A 24,331-nucleotide genomic window follows, 5' to 3' on the forward strand; every position below is an offset into this window, starting at 1 on the left:
TATGAATATTGCATCAAACACCACAAGGAAAACAACAAAGCCAAGAGAAAGAACCTCGAAGCAGCAAACACAACCGAAGTATAAGTGTGAGAGCCATACGCCACTTCACAGGGAATAAAGGCGACGAGGGACTCTCAGCGTAAGCGGGATGGAAGGTGGAGGAAAATATAAATAAAAAAAGGAATACTAAGAACAGGAACAAAAATGTACCGCTTGCTTGTGTTTCCAAATGCTCTTTGATGTGAGCGCTTTTGTCGCTTTCTGGTGATATTTCTTTTCAAGCGGGCCAATGCCTTACACCCCGCTCGTTTCAAGTCGAGAAGAAAATATACCAGCAAAACATAAATCCATCTATCTCGTTGATATAAATCGTGAATAGAAAGGAAAGCGGCGTCAAGGCGAAATATGTGGAACCATTTTTTATTTCCCATCGTGCTTGATGCAGCAAGAGGCAGGTACTCACCGCGAATATTGAGAAGCTCCTGGAACAAAAACAGAAAGAAAAGTTGGAAACGAAAGACGTTTTGGGAAGTAAAACGAAATTATTGCCCGCAAACTGAATACAGGGAAGAAATTGCGCGCGCTGTTCTCCTTAGGCGAATCAAAATAGCAACAGTCAACAAAAATCCGAAGAGATGAGAGAGAGCGATTGATTGAGTTTAGAGCGCTGGAAAACAAGCTGCTCTTACGCGCGCGCGGAAGGAAATTTCCCGTGATTGCGTGACAGATTAAGCTTCGTCGCCGGGCGCTCTCTGTTGTCTCGCAGAAAGGAGTCTTGTGCTGTCCTCCGCCCCACATCTCTGCACACTGTCTCTAGCACTCGCCCTCTAAAAGAAACCAATTAAAAGAGGAAAGGATGTTATTCCTTCCTCAACATTAACGGGATGAAAATTTATGAACCAACAAAACCAGAAAAAGGCCGGCTAGGAAATGAGATAGAAACGCGTAAGGTTTCGTTTTTTTTCCAGCTGCTTAATGGAACCGAAATTACATGAAAGAATTAACCGTCTGCGGCACGTGTCGGACTAAAAAAAAAAAAATAATGAAAATGGGAAGCTTAATTTTTTTGTTAGTCGTCTTTTCTTTCTCTCCATTGCCTGAAAAAGAATTGAGTAGAGTTGCAGGTTTTATGCTCCTAATGTGTTCTCTTCCCGCACTTAAGAAAGCGCATGGTTTTAGGGCAGCGTGCATAGTTTTTCTAAGCACACTGTTGCGAGGGGCGTTCCTGTCGTTATCAGTGTATTATCGTAAATGTATAACTCTATACCTGAAGAATCAAAAACATGAGTGGATGACAGACGCTTACTGCTGACTGCTGTTAGCTAATGGTCATAGTAACAGACTTGTTGGAATTAAGATTCATAGGCAAAAAAAAAAATACGACTTGGCTTACGCTGCGCATCGTCAGTCGCAAAACACTTTAGAGCGAGCAAACAAATTGCGCTTATTATTATTATTTTTTTTAGTCTTGATCTGTCCATTTTCGCCCCTTACCTAATATATCCTATCGCGTTGCGGTCCCAGTGCACAGTGCACAGAGAACTTTAGTGCTGCTGTCGTAATTTTTTATGGATACTTATAATCTATACAGACAGACATGTCTGGAGCGTCGGAGAGACGCGCCATAGATTTGCCTATACGTATTACGACCCTCCGCCCCGTCCTATGGCAGCGAAGGTTGCAAGCGGTGCTCGAGGCACGGCCTGTGTGCGCGCATAGTCACCTGACCGCGGATGAAGAGCTTCACATGGTCGGCGTAAAGTAGACATGATGGGTAAAAGTAGGCGTGGGTAAAAGTGAGCGCGAATTTTAATTCCAGAACACTACTATAGCGCCATTGCGCGAAAATACGTCTTGTCAACACTCGATGACACCCTCAAAGATGGCAGCGAGCGAGGCAGTAGGAAAATTAAAGGAATTCAATAAATAAATTGGTCGGTATGAACGTTAGAGCACAGGCTCCCGGCTCTCCAAGCGGACGCACATTGCTTAGGCCACGAGGGGCAGTCAGATCAACCCCGTGTTAGAGGGACATCTATATATACAAAACGATAACGCGATGGGGTGCGTATAACTTACAAACGCCTTGTTTGGATGCGTATTGCTGATGCAGTAATAATAATCTTGGAATGCAACTGGAGAACGCGGCGGCTCCATCTAAGCAGTTACTAGCGAGGATTAGCCTGGATGCGCTGAAACGCAACGCGAAATATAATGCAGATTAAACTTCGAATGCATTACGGCTAAGCCTTGCTACCAAGCCGTAAAACTCTCGTCGCTTTTGTAGCAACAAGGTTCAGATGTAGTCTCTGATGTAACCGCTCTCGTATGCAAGAGTAGCACGCACATTGAAAAAAAAGAACATAGAGAATTTAGGAACATTTGTAGCGAAATTTCGGCCGCACACAAAGTGGTGCTTTGCATACTAACACGTAAGCAGGCTTAAGTGTCTCTACCAAATTTTCAAGTAGTTTTATTTATTTATTTATTTATTTATTTATTTATTTATTTATTTATTTATTTATTTATTTATTTATTTACTATACCTCAAAGGTCCTTTGCCAGGACATTACATGAGGGGTGGGCGAACATGGCAAAAGTGATTTATAAGGGAAGGCTTGAAAGATGGGCTTAGATTGAAGACTTGAAGCGTGGCTTTGCAAGTGTCCTTGCCATAAATCGTCCCAGGAGCAGCTCCGACTACAATAGTAGAATTAGGGAGACATCTGATGCAGAACTACGTTGAGCAAAGGACGTGTATGTGCGGAGGCCAAATAATGAAATAGTAACGTTTGCCTTGTGGATCAAGCTGATCTGTTCATGACGTCACCCGCTAATATCAGGTGCAAGTGCGTTTAGTGAGGTTCAGGCCATTATTTATTGTGGTCGCCTGCCCATGACAGACCCCGGGAGCATTAACTGCTGCAAGGTCGCTTATCAATCAATCAATCAATCAATCAATCAATCAATCAATCAATCAATCAATCAATCAATCAATCAATCAATCAATCAATCAATCAATTAACTAAATACTGCTGTGGTCAGTTCATTCGTATCAGTTAAGGGTTTCGTTCTGACAAGCGAAAAAAGTCTTGTCAGGTTGCCGATGCTTAATAATAATAATAATAATAATAATAATAATAATAATAATAATAATAATAATAATAATAATAATAATAATAATAATAATAATAATAATAATAATAATAATAATAATAATAATAAATGATTGGTTCACAGGAAGGGAAAGACGCAGTATCTGGCGCACACATTAACTGATTTATTTATAGGAAATGAAAGGCGCGGTAACTGTCTCACTTGTTTTCTGTGGACACCGCAACCACGCCGTAAGGGAAGGGAGGAAGGTGGGAGTGAAAGTAGAAAGAGAGAAAGAGGAGCCGTAGTGGAGGGCTACGGAGAATTTCGACCACCTTGGGAATCTTTAACGTGCGCTGACATCGCACAGCACACGGACGCCTCTTCGTTTCGCCTCCATCGAAGCGCAGCCGCCGAGGTCGGGTTCGAACCCGGGTACTCCGGCACAGTAGTCGGGCGTCTTACCACTGCACCACCCCGGCGGGGTTGGTTGGTTGGTTCATAGGAAGGGAAAGGCGCAGTATCTGTCACACTTGTTCTGTGGACACCTGAACCGCGCCGTAAGGGAAGGGAGGAAGGTGGGAGTGAAAGTGGATAGAGAGAGAGGGGGGCCGTAGTGGAGGGCTACGGAGTAATTTCGACCACCTGGGGATCTTTAACGTGCGCTGACATCGCACAGCACACGGACGCCACTTCGTTTCGCCTCCATCGAAACGCAGCCGCCGAGGTCGGGTTCGAACCCGGGTACTCCGGCACAGTAGTCGGGCGTCTTACCGCACAGTAGTCGGGCGTCTTACCACTGCACCACCCCGGCGGGGGCACACTCATTTCTGTGACACTTGAACCACGTCGCAAGAGAAGAGAGGAAGGTGGGAGTTAAAGTGGAAAGAGAAAAAGAGGAGCCTCAATGGAGGGCTTCGAAATTACTTTTTAGGCCTCCACTACGGGTCCTCTTTCTTTCTTTTCACTTTAACTCCCATTTTCCTCCCTTCCCTTATGGCGCGATGCAGTTGTGGAGAAACAAATGTGACAGATACTGCGCCTTTCCCTTTCTGTGAATCAATTATTATTATTATTATTATTATTATTATTATTATTATTATTATTATTATTATTATTATTATTATTATTAGCTGCCATAATAAAAGCCTTCAGTTATATCTTCGTACCAGTACTGACTGCCATATTTAATAACTGTTTAAAAAATGCTGCCTTTCCTCGCGTGTGGAAAATGGCACGCGTGTTTCCTGTCTTCAAGTCTGGAAACAAATCTGATGTTTCCAATTATCGTCCGATTTCTCTTCTATGTGCAACCTCTAAGCTGTTCGAATTAGCTTTGCACAGCGTACTTTCCTTCCATCTCAAACATATCATAGTACCGAATCAACATGGCTTCATGTCGGGCCGCTCTACTTCTACCAACCTTGTCACGTTTATGACGTATGCCTCTGCAGCAGTCCTTCAGAGGGGTCAGGTTGACACTGTGTACTGTGATATGAGCAAAGCTTTCGACGTTGTTACTCACTCACTACTTCTTGAAAAACTTCTACTCTCTGGCGTTGAAGTCTCACTCGTAGCCCTCCTACGCAACTATCTCCTTGATCGCTTCTGCTTTGTCAGTGTCAATGGACAGACTTCTTTCGTTTACCCTGCAACGAGTGGAGTTCCTCAAGGTTCAGTACTAGGCCCGCTTCTCTTCTCCGTTTTTATTAATGATGTTTCCGCGGCGATAAAGAACTCCTCGTTTCTTCTTTATGCTGATGATATAAAAATATTCAAGGTAATACATTCTTTTCAAGATTGCGTGTTGTTGCAATCGGACATATCTGCTTTTTCTGATTGGTGTGCGATGAATCGACTTACCCTCAATTCTTCCAAAACTAGGGTTGTGTCCTTTACTCGTAAAACACATAGCTTTCTCTACCATTATTCTGTGAATTCCGTGCTGTTGGATAGGGTTGATGAAATTAATGACCTTGGTGTACTTTTTGACCGCACCCTCAGCTTCTCCTCTCACACTAACCGCATTGCTCAGCGGGCTATGCGCACACTCGGATTTGTTTGCAGACTTTCGAGAGAGTTCCATACTCCACTTCCGTTCCTAAAACTGTACCTGTCCATATGCCTGCCGGTCTTGGAGTATGCGTCGGTTGTTTGGAATGGCACTTGCAAATCGAACTTGGACAAGGTTGACAGAGTACAAAAAAAATTTTTACGGATATTTCATTATCGCTTTCCTTGCGCAACTTCCCCCTCTCGCTCCACCAGGAGCGCCCAACTGAATCTTCCTACCCTTCACTGCCGTCGTATCAGACTTGATATCATATTTCTGTACAAACTCCTTCATGGCCACATTATGTGCCCTCAGCTCTTAGAGTACATCCTACTGCGCGTTCCGCAAAAGAGCATGAGGGAATTCAGACCATTTCAGGTTTCTCCTCTTCATTCCCACTCCCCTCTGGACAGGATGCAGTGGTTATTTAACTCTTTTTGTCCTCACCTTGACATCTTCCAAAACTCGCTCTGTTCATTTACATTGGATGTTCGTAGCGTTGTATTCTAAATAGTACTTTATCACTTAAAACTCCCACTTTCTAGCCTTAAATTGTATTTACTTCACTTTTTGCTTTTTCTCCTGTTCAATGCTGTCTGTATCGTGAACTACTTTTTATCCGTTTCTTACTTATATTTCAACTTTAAACTTTATATTCGAATCTTACTGCCCCTTGTTCAATTTTACTTCTTTATTGTATTATTCTGTATTTCTAGCCTGTGTTTTAAGTACCATGCACTTGTTGCGCCTGGAAGGGTTGTTTATTTTATGTATATTTCTATATTACTATAATCAATGTCAGTTATTTGTTGTTGTTTTTTTTTTGTCTTCTATCTACCGTTCGTTTTTTTTTTTTCTTTATTTCCTGGTGTGCTAAAAAATTCTCTCACTGTGTATATAAGTGATGCTACTCATTGTTTGCTTACTTTCCGTGATACTTTTCGTCTGTTTCATTTCATGTATTATTTATTTCTTTTTTTGTGTTCTCTTTGTGTGTGTAAACATGTTAGTGCTTTTTCATTTTTGTTTCTTTTTTTTTTATTTGTGCTGCAGCACAAAGACCACATGGTTGTTCCTGCGCACATTAAATAAAGATTGATTGATTGATTGATTGATTATTATTATTATTATTATTATTATTATTATTATTATTATTATTATTATTATTAATATTATTATTAAGCATCAGCAGCCTGACGGAACTTTTTTCGCCTATTAGAATCGAACTGCGCACTGATTACATCTTTTTTTGTATTTTGGTGTTCGAATAGCTCTGAGACCGCGAATCATGGGCACGAAGCACGTACACCTCTTTTACACGTGGGGCTGTGGTAGCTGCAGATTGGGATCATCAAATCAGCGGTGCAACACATTGACAGCTGAGTAGTGTGTATAGTTCTGCGGCAGTTACCTAGGGGAAGGATAACCGTAGTATAGTTACGGTACGCAAGCAGTAGAGAAAAGGTGGTGCTCGATTTGTCCCCGTTCCTAAGGATGCGTATGCGCAGTTGTGGCTCGAGACTTGCTCTGGTCAGTGATTTCGGCAGCCGTGATAGCGCCGAGCATATATAATATAGCAGGACCCGACGGAACGCAGACAGTGCACACGTGCACTGAAAATGATTATATAATGTGGCGTGGGCTGCAACAAAAAAACGGAAAATGGATTGTTTTATTACTCCCTTTTTTGCAATTAACGTATTAGAAAGCGAGCCTTATTTTAGTTCATTGCAATATCTTTGTCTGTCTTACTGTTGTTTTAACGGGCTATTAAGAACTTGCTCGGGTTATACCTGCTCTTGCTGGTGGATCGGGCTCTATGTGAACCACAAGCCCGTGGACTTCTATACTAGTAGGGAACCACGCTGGAAGACTTATTATTTCTTTTTTATCTAATAAAGTTGATTCCATCCATCTGCTCTTGTCAGGAGTCTGTTACGTGTCTTCTTTTGCGCTAAGTCGTCGTATTTCAGGCCAAGAACGGAGCATATTAACAGTTTTAAAAGCATTGATAGTATGGGGTCTTCCCCGCATACCATTTTTTCCGGTTTCACGAAGTCAATAGGAACGGGTTTTGTTTAAACCATAATAGAGGGACGTACACGCCGCCACAAACGTGCAGCACAGTAACATGCGACTGATATAACAGGATAGTGAAGCTCCCGAGAAGTCTGAATCACTTGTATATACTCGTAAATGTCTTCCCGGAGTATATCGGAGTATTTGAAATTGGTTCGTCGGGATTCATCTTTCCCGCTTCCACAAATTGTAAAAATTGAGTTTGTGTGGAAAGGTTGTCTGGATTTATCAAGCTCATCTGTAGATTAAGCATCATTTCTGTGTGAGGGTTTTAATTGTTTGTTTGTTTGTTTGTTTGTTAATGTCGGCCGACCACTGGGAAGTGGCCGCGAAATCTCGAGAAGAAAATGATGTCGACCCGATTCGGAAAACGTAATTAAGGTTTATCGGTACTCACGGCGAAACGTGTGATTGTCGCTCATAATTGGTACAGAAAAAAGACACCTACTGAAGATGTCTAATAAATTCAAAGGGCAGCGGTCAAAAATAGCACTGACGCTGATGAACTTCTTCCAGGCTTGAAAATGAATTCGTACGCCTATATCTAACATCATCGTCAAATTTGCGGAACAGCAGAGGTTGAATTACATGCTCACTGCATGGTTTTGGTGATATGAATGACTTGTTCGCGGCCACGAAAACCACCTTGCACCACCGTAAAAAAAGTGATCTCGAAAAACGCAGAAATGTGGTCATTTCTACTCTAGGCACACTAGTAGGTGTCCAAAAAGAGCCACTTACTTGAAACTTCGGTTCGCGCATTGATGCAGTAGTAGGCACTTGCTGCTCAATCAGCGGGTGTTATGCAAAACGTACTGACAGAGAAATTATTCGAAAAGATGGGCTTTGAAATTGCTCTGGCAGTGAGAATACACTGAACTCGTCAGCGTGAGCTTGCATGTGTTTGGGTTATGTAATTGAGGTTCCTTAGTTGTATACGACGATTGTCGTATCGCAAGGGTGCCGTTCCATGTGTGATATGTTATTTGTTAGCTGCACCCTCATTAGCGGTGGAATAAACCTTCCTAAAAAGTAAATAGCAGTGCCCGCAGTAAACGCAGTAAATATAGTCTGACATAGTTGTTAGGAGGGAGATGGGAAATTTGTTTTAGGGCCATGATTTGGATTAATTAGTCTTAAGTGTACAGGAACTATTCACGTTCAGTGAGATCGCGTTTATATAAACTTCGCAGTGTGTTGTGTTTCGCCATTCGATCCGATCAAAAACTCTAAACATCGCTGTGCATTCACAGCCGACTCTGGATGATATTATTTATTTATTTATTTATTTATTTATTTATTTATTTATTTATTTATTTATTTATTTATTTATTTATTTATTTATTTATTTATTTATTTATTTATTTATTTATTTATTTATTTATTTATTTATTTATTTATTTATTTATTTATTCGTCCAAGGTCCAGGGACATTACATGTGGGGTGGGCTGTATATTCTTTTACGCAGAATAATTTAACTAGCGGAATAAATTTCGATGCGAATAGAGCTCCCGTATATTTAGCTGTAGGCCATCAATCAACCGGCAGTACTGCATGCAGGAGACAATCGCGAACGAAAATTATCCCCCAGCATTCAACATGATTGAGTAAGCGTGAAGCACCATCAAGCAGTCTACGAGCAGGCTGATAATGCAATGCAGATAGACATCACCAAAGGGTGCTGTCTTGTAAGATGAGTTTAAGCCAAGTCTCCAGGATCTCAAGACTGTGCATTGCTCACAGTCGGACGTGCAGATTTCAGCAGAGTGCTGTTAGTCCTCGCCTCGCTTCGTGATTGCACGAAGCCTAAACCGGCTGTTAGTGAGTGCGACACTGAAACTGCATTGTCTGACAAACGGGCGTTCCGAAGTAAGCAAAAAGGTAAAAAATTAGAACCAAAACACGCTCTTTTCGTTAAGACTCAACGGAACCAACGCGTAACCACGAAATTAGTAGACAGGGTTGCTATGCTGCGTTTGTGGCTCGTATACACCGGCAGCCTGCTCTGCTATCTGGCAGGCAGGTGGTCAGGGCCCCACGAACGATGCGCCGGCTGCTAGCCTGGCCTGCCGTTCTGTTTAACAACGTCTTTAGTGGAACACGCAGCTTATTAAAACCGCGCCTTGTAAAACTTGAATGCCGCCGCCGAGGCCCCCGGCCACAGCTCGGCCGGAAGAACGCCGAGATAAGCGTAATGAGGTTCAGCGGCACGCGCGCGGGTCCTCGGAGCCGTTCTTCAGGATGCCGCTTCTAGAAGGAGGGGGTTGTTAGAAAATGCTGGCTGTGCACATTCGTAAACTTCGCTAATTACTACAGCAAACAAAACCCGTTTACAGCATCGATCGAAGGAAAGGCGCTTATTATTAGTGCGGAAGTTAACAAGGACATGCAGCGCCTTTCAGAGTTAGACGAACTGAATTCTGAGCGTGGGGCCACCGATGATGAAAAAAAAAAAAAAAAAAAAGGAGAGAGAGCGAGAGAAACAGACACGTATGACTGCCCTCAGAAGCCTGTTGTTTAACGTTCTTACCACGCTGACCGCAAGAAAAGATTGAAACCACTTACAGCCGTCAGCTTTAATGGCGTCAGCGTATATTTAGAGAAAAGTTGTCCTACGTTTGAACAACGCGCAATAAAACTGCATAACAACACTCAGTTAAATTCAAAACGATGAGTCAGTATAAACCGTTACATGTTTTGTGTATGCTTGTGTGTTGAGGAGAAGGAGGGATGATTTTAGAGCTTATGAAGACCTGCATATATTTAGCGAAGGGAGCTTGAGTCATTTCGACTGAATGTGAAATAAACCCGTTCTCATTTTAAAATTCTTTTGAATGTGATCAAATGCTAAACTTGCTGAATTGAGCAGTCATCGCCACGAAGTGGCAGTGCATAAGAGTGAGACTCAAGGGCGAATGCGAGAATTGCCAGTGCACAACAGCAATAATAATAATAATAATAATAATAATAATAATAATAATAATAATAATAATAATAATAATAATAATAATAATAATAATAATAATAATAATAATAATAATAATAATAATAATAATAATAATAATAATAATAATAATAATTATTATTATTATTATTATTATTATTATTATTAATAATAATTATTATTATGATTAATTTATTGGCAACAAATTTACAAAATAATAACCCGCCCGTTTAAGCATTCATGCTTAAACGGGCTGGTTATTATTTTGTAAATGAAGAAATTAACCGCGGTTGCAAGACTGCTAGGACGGGAAATTATTCTGGTGCTGTTTTAACGAAGACTGTGTCGCAGTAAATGCTTTGCACTTGTATAGCGTATTTGGAGATAGTAGACATTCAAATGTTAACAAAGGGCACATTCAGCCACTCAAGTCGAAGAGCTGAGCGTAGCGATAGCCCGTGAGCGCAAATCATAGGAACAGGAGAGCATGGCGCGCATACCTAAGTACAGCATGATACCGAGCTAGTCATTGATTCGTTCAGCCTTACAGAATTTGCACGAAATTCACGCAGAAAGCGCAGAGTGCGAGAGACACGCACTACAGTGCGGGCGCTTCTTCGTCCAACCTCCCACTGCAGGGTCCCTTTCCTTATTGTTCTTCGATGCTTTATTTATTTATTTATTTTTTGCTATCAAATATGCACAGTATTGCGAACAAGGAAGGACCAGGCAATCATTAGGTACAGAAGGTCTTTCAGGAAAGGCATTCATACCGAAGAGAAACCTGAAGGTGGCATTTAGAAATATCCCAAAAATTATCCTCACTGCTCTCACGAACTGATTCTGGGTTGCGACTTTCTCACTAGTCATCATGCCATTATTGATTGTGCCCGAGCCAGCATCGAATTGTCTCCGCTTTCACCGGCCGCCTCGTCTGATACACCGCTCTACATCGATAAGATAACTGTGGCCGAAGATACTGACATCCCCGCCTGCTCTACCGTCCTCGTGCCCGTTTCCTGCGCCGGCTTTTCTGATTCGACAGTTCTGTTCACTCCGACTCACGCAGCTAATCGTCGCCATTGCTTAGTCCTGCCTTTCGCCCTTCTGACTTTCTGTGGTGGCTACAGCGCCATATACGTCTCTAACCCGTCGCCTTGTCCGTCAACGCTTCTTCGGGGAGAACGTCTTGGTCATGTCGAGTCCTTTGATGACGCTATGACATCTGCCGTCTCAGAAGACCCAACCCCACTGCAACTCGATACTATTGACTTGCCCGCTTATGTACCGAACGACGACTCCACTGCAGCTTTTTCTGGCTGTCTGGATGCCAGCCTTTCAGCAGATCAACGCGACCAGCTCGTCAGCTTGCTGCAGCGCTTCCGTTCCTCATTCGACCTTCCTCGGACATCTTTGGGGCGCACATCCGTAGTCACTCACTGCATCGACACCGGTACGCACGCCCCGGTACGCCAGCGCCCTTATCGGGTATCGGCTGCTGAACGTCAAGTCATCACCGAGCACGTTAATGACATGCTTCAGCGTGGCGTCATCCAGCCTTCGCACAGCCCTTGGGCTTCTCCAGTTGTTCTCGTGAGGAAAAAGGATGGCTCTATACGGTTCTGTGTTGATTACAGGCGTTTGAACAAGATAACGCGAAAAGACGTATACCCCCTTCCACGTATTGATGACGCTCTGGATTGCCTTCAAGGTGCCGAATTCTTTTCATCTCTGGATCTTCGCTCGGGCTACTGGCAAGTACCCATGGCAGCTGACGATCGACCAAAAACCGCCTTTGTGACACCTGATGGTCTCTATGAATTTAACGTCATGCCGTTTGGATTGTGCAACGCGCCGGCCACCTTCGAGCGCATGATGGACACAATCCTGTGCGGACTCAAGTGGCATGACTGTCTTTGTTACCTAGACGATGTTGTCGTGTTTTCAAAAGATTTTACGTCACATTTGGACCGTCTCGAGCGTGTGCTAAAGTGTTTGACTGATGCCGGCCTGCAACTAAATTTGAAAAAGTGCTGCTTCGGGGCTCGCCAGCTTCCTATATTGGGACACGTTGTTTCGAAAGACGGTGTTCGACCAGATCCTGCGAAACTCCGTGCAGTAGCTGAGTTTCCACGCCCAACTTCCCTAAAGGAGCTGCGTAGTTTTATCGGGCTGTGCTCGTATTTTCGTCGCTTCGTACACAATTTCGCTTCGATCATCTCGCCGCTGACTGATCTCCTTGCCGGTGACGCCATTCTTTCGTCTTGGACATCCGACTGTGATGAGGCCTTTTCGACACTTCGGCGCCTTCTAGTGTCGCCTCCGATTCTCCGCCATTTTGACCCTACGGCGCCTACCGAAATTCACACTGATGCCAGCGGTGTAGGTCTCGGCGCTGTCCTTGCACAACGAAAGCCCGGCAACCCAGAGTACGTTGTTGCTTATGCCAGCCGTACCTTAACAAAGGCCGAAAAGAATTATTCTGTAACCGAAAAGGAGTGCTTGGCCATCATTTGGGCCATTGGGAAGTTCCGCCCATATCTCTACGGTCGTCCCTTTTCTGTTGTTACGGACCATCACGCACTCTGCTGGTTGTCCACCCTTAAAGACCCATCCGGCCGTCTTGCTCGTTGGGCCCTCCGCTTACAAGAGTACGACATTCAGGTTACCTACCGGTCAGGCCGTAAGCATTCTGATGCCGACGCCCTGTCTAGGTCACCTCTTCAATGTAGCTCTGACTCGACAGCTATCACCATAAGTGACTCATTTTCGCTAGAAATTGCCGACATGCCCAATGAACAAAGGCAAGACCCTTGGATCGCTTCTCTTCTCACGCTTTTATCTACACCTTCTCTGCGCCCAGCTTCACGAACGCTTCACCGCCAAGCTCGTCACTTTTCCATCCGCGACGGCATGCTTTACCGCCGAAACTACCTTTCCGACGGACGCAAGTGGCTCCTTGTCATTCCTCGGCATCTCCGTTCGGAAATATGCGCCGCTTTTCACGCCGATCCTCAGTGTGCCCACGCCGGAGTGTTGAAAACTTACACTCGTCTTCGCCTCCGCTATTACTGGCAGGGTATGTACCGCTTCGTGCGTCATTACGTTCGCGCATGCCAGGAATGCCAACGCCGCAAAAACCCTCCACACCACTCCACCGTTCCGATGCAGCCCTTGCCCTGCCCCAGCCGACCATTCGATCGTGTTGGTATTGATCTTTACGGGCCACTACCAGTCACTCCAGCTGGTAACCGTTGGTTCATCGTGGCTGTTGACCACCTTACCCGCTACGCAGAAACATCTTCCTTACCTTCTGCGTCGGCGCCAGACGTTGCGTCTTTCGTCCTGCATCATCTCGTTCTGCGCCATGGTTCACCTAAAGAATTGCTCAGTGACCGTGGCCGTGTTTTTCTTTCTGAGACCATTGAAGCCCTTCTTCAGCAGTGCCGCATTGTCCACCGTTCTACCTCGGCCTACCATCCGCAGACAAATGGCATGACAGAACGTTTTAACCGCACCTTAAGTGACATGCTGGCCATGTATGTCGCGTCCGACCACTCAAACTGGGACCGGCTTCTCCCATTCGTCACGTACGCTTATAATACTGCCATACAAAGCACGACCGGCTTCTCCCCCTTTTTTCTTCTATACGGCCGTGAACCCACCTCAACTATGGACACGATACTTCCTTATCGCCCTGACACCTCCGAAGCGACCACCGTCTCTCAAGCAGCAGCATATGCAGAAGAATGTCGCCAGTTGGCCCGCTCATTTACAACCCAGAACCAAGGTCACCAGCAGTTCCTTCGCGCACCGTCTTGTCCAGCTCCTTCATACACCGCAGACTCCCTCGTGTGGCTTTGGGTTCCTGCCACCCCTTCCGGCCTCTCTACCAAACTTGCTTCCAAATATCATGGCCCATATCGGATTATTTGCCAGACCTCTCCGGTGAACTACGTTATAGAACCGCTTGTACCGACACCGGATATGCGTCGCCGCGGGCGTGAAACAGTGCACGTTGACCGCCTCAAGCCCTGTTACGACCCGCCTGTTGTGTCCACACCATGAGTCGGCAGGATGCCTCTTTTTTCTCCCGGGGATAATGTAGTGTCACACCAACGCTCGGTGATTGTCGACGATGACAAAGACGACGAGCGTACGTCGAAAGGCGCGTGCAAAAGAAAGAAGACAGCAGACAAAAGACGAAGACGCAAGAGACTGACGCGCTAGGTAAACGGTAGACCTGAACACCGACCTGAGCTTCAACGCACCCTTACACTAATAAGAATACGCTTTCGCGCGCTCCATTTCAGTATTCGAGAAATGTAATGAGATCCTGTATTTCCCATAAATACCGGCTTCCCAGCGCCGAAGTGAGAGGCTGCATGCGATCTGTTTGATCTGCTCTGGCGCTTTCTGCCCGCCATGCATATAAAGACCTCTTACACTAACGAGCACATTCTCGGCAGGTACCGGCCATACGCGCTGCTGTCTACACTGTACTAGAATGCCGCGCTTTCCGCTTTTGCTTAAATGAGCGCATATTCATCGCTCAAGCCTTTACACGTGGCGCTTTTTGGTGTTTATATTTTGCAGCGTTTGCTCGCTTTCCAGCTCTGGTATATAGTGCTTGTAATGCCTTGGTAACTGAACTGCCAATATCTCGTACGTGCATTACAAGTGCTCAATAATGGCAATAATATACACGAAGTAGATTTGCAGTTAATTATCGTCATGAAAAGTTTACGGGTACCTATTCACAGAAAATGTTTGAAATAGGAGTACTTGTGGTTTTCAAAATCTCTTGTCAAATTCTCATTTGTTCAGAAATAATCCTTTTATTATTCTGCAGTACATAAGAAACTGTTTTTTATTATTTAAATTAACACTTAGGAGGAAAAATTGAAACCGGACAATATCAATATTTTACCCTCGGCTGTATATGAAGGTGGATTGTTATAAGCTATTGGAAAGATTACAGGCTAAATACACGTAACGCCATCATTAGCCGTTTTCGGGGGCGAGGTGAAGCCGAGAATGTTCATGGCGCGAATCTTTGTGGTTAAGCTGTGTAGCCATTCGCCTGGTCAGAGCCCCACATGACCTTGACATATGAGTTTGTAACATATATCGATAATTTGTTTTAAATTCTATATTCTCAGTCAAATATCCGTGTGGTGCTGCACGGTAAGCATGTGAGCGAGAGCTATAGAATTGATGCTTAGTTAGAGTTAGAAAAAGAAATGAACGCAGATTTCATTTGTTTCATTTTAAGCACTGTGCTTATTTTGCACTTCTTTATTTCAAAGCAAGTGAAACAAAGCTTGTTCGGTGCTAGCACATACACATGCCTGAAAAGTATTGATAATGTACTGCTCAATCATCCAGGAAACGCTAAAATGCTTCGTTGGAACAATAATACACGTCCGAAGCATTCTAGGGGAGTCCTTAAAGCTGCTCGATAGGTTCTGTCCTTCAAGAAAACCTGCATTTACACTCGTCGAGCAGGCGGACCAGTTTAGGAGTGCCCTTAGGAGCCTCCGTTCAAAACCGGCCGCCTAAGAGCATCTTCTACTCTTAACCGCATGATGCATGATCACAGGGCTTCTTGGAAAGGAACTGTGAAGCAATGCCTGTTATGCTTCGTCAGATGTGGATTGCGTCCACGCTTGTCTACAGTGATGATTAATGGGGGGTCAGGTAGCATCGACAAAATTGACGTATTGAAGGCATTAAACGCTCGAATTTGCTTCCAAACACGTAGCTCGCGGTTCGTTTGACTTCATATTACACGTGCAAACCTAACTAAACCCTCGTATCAGTGTGACCGTGTGTGTGCGTGCAAGAGGCGGGGGGGGGGGGGGGGGAGGGGGGGAGGGGGGGAGGGGGGTGTGCTGTTAGAGATAGAAAGGGCGTGTGCATTCGAGTGGTGAGGATTGCGAACACTGAAGGAACAGCGGAGCAAAACTGTCGTCTTCGTCCAAATCACTGCTTGTTACCGTAGCTATAAGCGTCGCTTCCTTGCACTAATCTTAATCTCGCGACAGAACCGATTCGTCCATGGAGCACGAATCAGCGAAAGAGAAATGCACGTTTTCTCCTCGATCGCATGACATATGTGTTTTCTGTCCCGCGAAAGGTTTATTCCTCAAGGAGAGAGAGAAGGAAAAAAAGAAAAGGAAGAGAAAGAATGCTTTAGTGAAGGAAGCAGCTCGATGCAGACGGCATAGCTGTCGTGTATCGATGTTTTCAGCGGCCTGGCTTCCTGATCCCTCTGGGGGAGGGCGGTACCCTGAGCGATTTGCCCAGGCGGCAAGAGAACTGCTTGTTTTCCCCTCCCTTTCTTCCTCCTCCGCCGTCTGATTAACTCGTTCTCGGCTCGGGATTCTCGGCTCGGCTGCTCGACCCAGTCGATACTTGCTCCCGCTCCTGCCAATTAGTGTGCCCGCTACAACCTAGGACGCTACCCAGGGTTCTACTGATTACAGATCCTCCATTGATTTTTTGACTAGCCGAACACCGAGTGTAACAATTAATGGGACCTATTCGGTTTACACTCCCTTTGTCTTCCCTCAGTCTCGTGTCTGGATTTCGTCTTACGCTTTCTTGCCTTGCATCCATTGCTCTCTGCAATGGCATTCGAAGAAACTTGTTTGGTGTAAGGCAGTTCCTAGAGGTTGCCAGGGAGATATAATTGAATAGCCCACGTAAAGTGATACTAAGAGCGGCTAAAAATTCTTCGGAGTTTGAGTAGAATGTTAGCATCGTCTAAAAAGACAAACATATATGTATAAAGGGTAGTTCAGCGAACACTCGAAAATTGCTAAAAAGAAAAACAAAGAAAATATTTGGTTCGAAATTGGAAAAACAAGTATTTTCAGGAACAGTCTCTCGGGCACGGCAGACGCGTTTTGCAGAAGAACTGTTCTAAATGTACGAATAATTACCTTTTTAATCATCTTAGTTGGGTGGCTAATCCCAGTAGAGAGTTTGAAGCCGTAAGGAAGACGATACCATATCAGCGTCTGGTTGAAATTGCACAAGAGTATCATATAATTTCGGGTGGATACCTTCCAGACAAATTCTGCAGTAAAGAGCTCTCAGCGTCTCCTGGGAGCACATGTAGACCACGCAGGATAAGGAAGGTGAAAACTTCCACAAAGGAGAATTTAGCAATGCGATGAGCAGGAGCAGCACGAGAATTCTTTGCAATCTAAGCGCTGCACTCCAACCAGCAACAACGGCTACTAGTGCAGTATTTGTCTTGTACTTTATAAAAAGCTGCACCACTGAAGCAACGGGAACGGCAGGCTTTAAATGCGCTCTGATTCAACGGAATCACGCGTCCGCGACCTATCCTCCAGAAACGCTGTTCCGCCGGTATTTGCACGCGTTACTCTGTTCTGCACGTGCACCATACGCGGCTCGTCTTTTTCACCTGCTTTTGAGTGGGTGTTCGTGTGTGTGTGTGTGCGACGCCATGTGCCGCTAGCTCCTTCCACTTATGCATAACGTGTCCCTGCCGGCCACATTATCTACTTTATCTTCTCCGGGTAAATTTAAGCTTCATCTTAACTGTAGGGTACGATAGCGTTACGGTGTCTCTCAAGAACTCAAGGATGCCGTTCATTACTAGCCTGTCCAGTCCATATGTGTTCAGGGGCCCTATTCTCGACACACATGGCTGCCGTTCGGCGCCATTTTTTTCTCTGATTGGTTCTCAGAACAGTCACGTGTTTCAAACTTGTGGCGAGAAAATTCGATGTGTCGATACGGCTTTTTGCGGTGACGTAACGATAACGTGAGCGTGAAAACGGATTTTTAGCCGCGGTATTCATGATGCATGGAGAGTATGTATAAGTGACTGTGGAAGGAAAACAGAAGTATTACGAATGGCCTGAAATGAACCGCCCACTGTCAAGAGCCGACTGCTGAAATCTGATTGGCTGACGTTGTGTGGCTGGAAATACGTCATGAATGATGACGTCAAAATGACGTTTCATTAAGCAAATGATGTTCTGCCATTGCTTTAAATTACCAAAGTTGGCCGCCGCGTTTTTAACCACTTGAGGCGGCCGCCAAGAAAACATGGCGAATTCTACGTGCAGTGCAGGCGGATGTTAGCTCACTGCAGTTTGGTAGAGTTTGATGGGTGGTGAAGTAAACTGACACATCTTGTTGTAACTGCAGAAGGCACTAATTAACATGACGTCAAAAGGAAACTTTTCAGCTGCGTCATCTTTTAGAGGATTAATAGTGAAGACACAGATTTACAGCCTCACGAGGGTCGTAGCTACCCTCCCGTTGCAAATGCTTTGCTCTCGTAGAGAAACCATTGACCCGCGCCGTCGTTGCCGAGCGCAACAATGCGGCCCGCTAACTCAAGCGGTTTATCTGCGCGAGACGAGGCATTTCAGAGAGCAACAGAAAGGGAAATTGGGCGAAGTGTAGGTTCTTCATGATGGTTTCGTGGGCGCTCTTTAACACACAGACAAAGAAGAGAAATAAAGGCGCCAATCCTGTGTTTTCTTCTCTTTGTCTCTGTGTTAAACAGCGCCCACCAAACCATCATGAATTTCAGAGAGCACCGCGATGCTTTCTAATTACCTGTCTGATCGGTTCGTGAGTACAACCTGAGAGGTAATATGATTCGATGGCTGTGCAGGAACTTCGCGCGACATGCAGCGAGGGATCACCAAACACTTTCTTAAACGTCGGCCCTAAACACTGCCTTTTTTTCCTTGCACTATGCACTCACTGCAATTTTAATTATTTGAACAGCCTTTCCACGATAGGCAAAGCAAGCACAAATACACACAGCTTCTATCTTAATAAAGCAATGTATGTTCTATGTACAGCCTCGTCCACTTCTAGCTAGAACACGGTCACTGCTTTTAAAGCAACATTGCATCCGACCCGGCCACGCAGTAATCTAAAGTGGCTAGCCATGTGAAGCAGCACATCCGTGTCTCTGTGTGCTTGCATCGCTTTGCATCGATATCTCCCTGCGTCAGATACAATGTTGCTTTAAAAGCAGTGACCGTGTTCTAGCTAGAAGTGGACGACCCTGTACATGGCACATGTTTGCTTGCCACATGTGATGTGTTTAATATATAAAGTTTTTATTTAATATGCATGCGGGCTCACCATTTGCTTATTTTTTAGAAAACAATAAGTACCCCTGAGCACGTTATAACGGTACGCTCTAATCATATGATGTAGTTGAGTGACATTTTGTGTTAATCGCTTTCCTTATACAACCTGAAAATAATCTTTCTTTATTAATTTTTATTTTAATGTTTCGACAGTATGGAATACGCACGCGGTGCCGCCCTAGATTTATACCATGATTCCCTCAGTAATCTTTCGCTTTCTTTCCATATTGTCCGTTTATCCCCCTCTGCACGTGTACGGTAGCCTGAGAATCGCCTAATTATCTTTCCTGCTATTCTGTTCTGTTTCGTTCTCTTTCTGTGACATCTTTTGCGTTTCGCAAGAGCTTTTCGCATGCCAGCGCATGAAAACTTTACCGACTAAGTGTAAGGCCCAGCGTATGCCTTCCACTTCGCGTGCGTGCGTGCGTGCGTGCGCGCGCGCGCGCGCGCGTGTGTGTGTGTGTGTGTGTGTGTGTGTGTGTGTGGAATACTCTCTCTCTCTCTCTCTTCCTCCAACTCTCTCTCTCTGCGGTGCTTTCCGCGCTCTACACAACTCAAACCGACACAGTCTGTTAGGAACTTAAGCAGACTTGGTGGCCTGACGGTAGCTGGTCATAACGCTTCTTTTCGAAAAAGGTGGATAGCACAGCCAGTACCTAACAGTAACTGATACTTTGAGACTGCTAGCGTTGTCCTCAGACATGGATCATGCCGGCTGGGCCGGCGCCTCTTCATCAGTGCTGGAGCTACTCTGGAAATCTGTCGATTCCTTCTGTTTACGACCAAGTCCTTAAATGTTTTAGTTCCCGCATTAAAAAGCCGCTGATAAGTGAGCGTGAAAGGTCATCGGCGCTTATGAACAGCAATGCTACTTTCCGCTCCCATTTTGCACCAGCCCACTGCGAATATTCCATTGCCGTTCTTGCTCTTCTGCTGAAACTCGCCCAGCCTCTCAGAGCATAGATACTGTTGTACGTCCGACCGCAAGTATGTCATGACACACTGATACCGCAATACCACAAGATACTTCACTCGCCTCATTGCAAAGCGAGGCTTCCGAATCACGGAATGCCCCGCAGAGTATTCGTTCCTGCAGGAGCACCGTCGTTTTTCATACTTGGCGCCAATATATAGTATCAGACGGCAGCGAGCTTTTTTCTGTCATTTTACTTCTCTTTTTTTTTTTTCGGAATGTATAACCTGATTGTGTGCTTACTTAACCTGGCACCGTCTTACGGCACACGTCACGCGTATGTCACAATTTGAACAAAATGGCGAATTGTCGAGAATAGGGCCCCAGGATGACTACGGCTCGAGAAAGGCTGTGCAGTATCTTGCTCCCCAGCTTGGCTAGTGCCAACTGGGATATGATGGCCTCCATGGTCACTCTATAGCTGCCTATCGGCTACGCTGACGGGGACGAGGCTCAAGTCGGAAACGGAGGCCAAAGAGCTGCGCTCTAAAACAAACACAACGCATAATGAAAATGATGTCTTGGTGAAATAAATTTTGAAAGGAATTTATGTCGTTTAGAGAAAGGGTGAGGCAGTTGATTCTCCTCTCATTCTCTCTAAAAAAAAAAAAAAAAAAAAGAAGCAGCTTTGTGGTCACTGCTCGAAATTTCTATATGCGCAACTGCGCACTGCGTTTTGTTCTGAAATTTCTGCCGCTGGTTTCGCGCTAGTTTGTTTCCGATAGTACGCTCTGAGACAATCAGTTCATGCGCATGATGCCTAAGTGTCATTGGCCTGGTTTGATAGTACACCAGGCGTATATATGGCTACGCATAAAAAATTATAACGCATGAAATAACTACGCCATCCTGAGCTCACCAGCAACGAATGTACAGCCTTTGTCAAAAGAGTAGAGCCCAAGACGTCTGCTTCGGAGTCGTGTAATGGCGCCGATTTAGCCGCAGTGCAGGTGCTTCCCATTGAGGAAAGTAGGCAAAATATCTTCTCACCATCAAGATATTCGGAATACTGGAAGTGCATTACAAGCCGCACGAAGTGGCCCAGAAGCGAACCTCTGGGCTCTATCTACACTTTTGATAAAAACTGTACATACCTACTTCACGAGACGTCACTCAGCATTATCTGCACCGATAAACTGGCTGGCACTGCCAACTGGCGCTTCGCTATTAATATATGAGGGTTAGATCAGAATTCACCCTTCCAGGAGTCCTGGGCCGGCTTGCACGATAAAGTTGGAGCTGAGTCCAGACTTAAACGGTCCAGACTTAAACAAGCCGCACGCTTCGGTTCGGCTCGTGTTCACCAGAGTGACTTCCCTGAACGCCCTCAGCAACCACTTGGGGCATTTATCCTCGTAACTCAATCTTAAGCCGCAAAAAGCAATGGCACGGATTTTACACTGTGCAAGATTGAGCGAATGTTTACATCGTACCGCCAGGACAGGGCCAGCGCATCCCTGTATTTTCCTAATTTCTCGACTTAGTTACCGGGTGTCCTTGTGTCTTAACTAAGACGGCCTAGAGTCGTAATCGCACAAGCGACTTATTCAAGTCCGGACTGAAGCCTAGTCTTGACTTCAGTCTTAAGCGGCCATGCTAGCGGCCTAATCCTTTAGACTCCAGTTAAGTCTGGACTTAGCTAAGACAGTCTCAAGATCGTTTCGTGCAAGCGGGCTCTGGATTCCGAGTTAGCGACGCTTCCCCTAAAGCGAGAACTGACAGCGATGTCACTCGTGTGGACTTGGGCAACATAACATCACGGTCCGCCCCAAGAATGTGCCTGACGCAAGTGATTTCGTGAAGATATCGACAATGTCGACTACACCTACCGTCTACCAAGATCTACGCCAAACTAGTGATTTTGCACCTTATACTAGGTTTATTCAAGTGAACCCTTTACAGTGTTTTTTTGTTTCGAAACTCGATTTACATATCAAAGGTCATATAGGCAATAGAAAATTATTCAGTACAAATAAATCGTTGGAGAAATTGCAGGAAGGGTTACTGCAGCGTGTAGTGCACGTAGCAGTGATTTGTTTGTTCCAGCTCTACTCAACCGCCTGCTTGCCGCAAATGCGATGGGGTTTTCATGCCACCTGTCCACAAAAGTAAATGTTATTTCTTAAAATAGTAAGCATTTTTGAGCAATGAGAGCTTGTCACCAGTAGTTGCGGCCTTCACGATTCAAAAATACGTCCGCACGAGTACGAGAAGGCAAAGGATCCCTATGAGTGACGACGATGCTAATGGCTCGCACAGGCGAGCAGAATCGAGATCGATGCCAGTCCGGGCAAGTATAAAACCGCCCAGAACCAGCCACCAGAACAGGAAATCATGAATGTCAGCGTTGTCGACAAAGAATACATTCTGGTCGTCCCGCTGCAAAGCTGTAACTATATATGATTTTCTTCGGGAATCGAAGTACTATTGAGGTTAATAGACGTTAGCTTCAGTTTTATATCTGAAAGTTCACAAGCAGCGCATGAAGGAGATAAGGCTGCGCCTTTGATCAAAAGAACGGAGACTGTTGGTTCTCTAAGAAGCGAGTACATGCATTTCGGAATTTCGCCGTGCATCTGGCAACGCCTGCAATGACTCGTGACATACGCAGTCTAAATGTAAAGGCGCCAAAACTACATGCACACAGACAAGAAAAGAACAGGACAGAGCGCCACTCGCAACTGATTTATTGTGCAGAAAAACGTACATATATATCACTGCAAGCGCATGCGCAAGGAACACATTCAGAAACATCTAGTATAAGATAAGCTATGTTCAAGAAACGTTTTCTCTGCACTATACAGATTGATAGACGTCACTTAAGCACAAATTGCCTTCATTTCCGATGTAAAATGCTTCAATTAGTTCTCTGGCCATCGTACTACCACTCCCTGCAAGAATCTGCACATCAGAAAAACACGCTTCACAAGTGCCTGAAGGGCAGGATCTGATATACTTCGGTAAATTGGGGCCCTCTTTATTTTGCTCCACGTTTCGTTCATGTTCCTGGATTCGCTAATTAACACATCGCTCGGCACGTCCGATGTAGAAGCAACCGCAAGAGAAGGGAAGCTCATAAACAACCCCTTCGGGAAATTTTATGAGTGGTCTCCCATGCCTGTTACCACAGCCTCTTTCCTTTTCTTTTTCTTTCCTTTTCGCTCTTCGAGGACAAAGGCTTCCGAGCTTCAGGGGCGCCGAAAAGACGGGTGGCACCTTATGTATACTAGCAACTTTCTTCAGGTTGTGGTACAACTTGTGCACATACGGCACGGCCACCGGTCTCCCCTCTTCTCGAGGGACCTCCTCCTTCACTCGCTTTGCCTTCTTCTTCAACTTCTGTATGAGGCTTTCGGCAACTTGTGCCACGACCGAACCAGAGAGCTCGGCTGAAGCCAGCCTAGCCAATTGGTTTTCAAAGCACGGACGCATATTAGACTCAAGACAAAGCGAAGCAATACCTTTTTCACTAGTTTTGAATGCGAGGAGTCAAATGTCAGAAGCCCCTTTCTTGAGCGTGGAACACATGTTCAACACACCTGATCCTTACAGAACTCAATGTTTAGATCTAAAAACTGTAAAGCATTATTTTCAGGCAGTTCACAGGTAAAGTCAAAGCCGTTTCCATGTTGTCTAAACATGAATAAAACTCCATCTACAGTATCAGCGAAGTTATTGCTGCCGTCCTTGGTTAAAATAATCGAAAAATCGTCAAAGTATCAAAAAGCTTTAAAACTTTGGTTAGCTGGTACAACCTGTAAACACTTGGTCCTTTTGTGAAAGAAAAATGTTACATAACACCGAAGCGACACAAGAACCAATGCAAATACCGGCATTCTGCAGAAAGAACCGCTGATCGTAAGAAATAAAAGTAGATTGTAAGTAAAACTTTACCGTACTTAAAACATTATCAATGGAAGTACTGGCGGAGTTCTGAAAAAAAAATATAGGATCATTTCTTTAAATACACAGTGTAAAGAATATAGCGCAATATATTAGCTGAGAATTTTCGAGCTGACTTGTTCTCATC

The 24,331-nt window shown here is 44.8% G+C and overlaps 1 protein-coding gene across 1 annotated transcript in view; it reads left to right on the top strand.

The window, feature by feature from the left end:
• Window positions 1-24,331, top strand: part of LOC146185121 (CUGBP Elav-like family member 4) — a 167,805-nt gene that overhangs the window by 143,343 nt on the left and 131 nt on the right. The window lies entirely within an intron of this gene.

The sequence above is a fragment of the Amblyomma maculatum genome, chromosome 6 (genome assembly GCF_055883805.1).
Source record: "Amblyomma maculatum isolate TAMU_Amacu chromosome 6, ASM5588380v1, whole genome shotgun sequence".
In the NCBI taxonomy this organism is placed as follows: Eukaryota; Metazoa; Arthropoda; class Arachnida; order Ixodida; family Ixodidae; genus Amblyomma; species Amblyomma maculatum.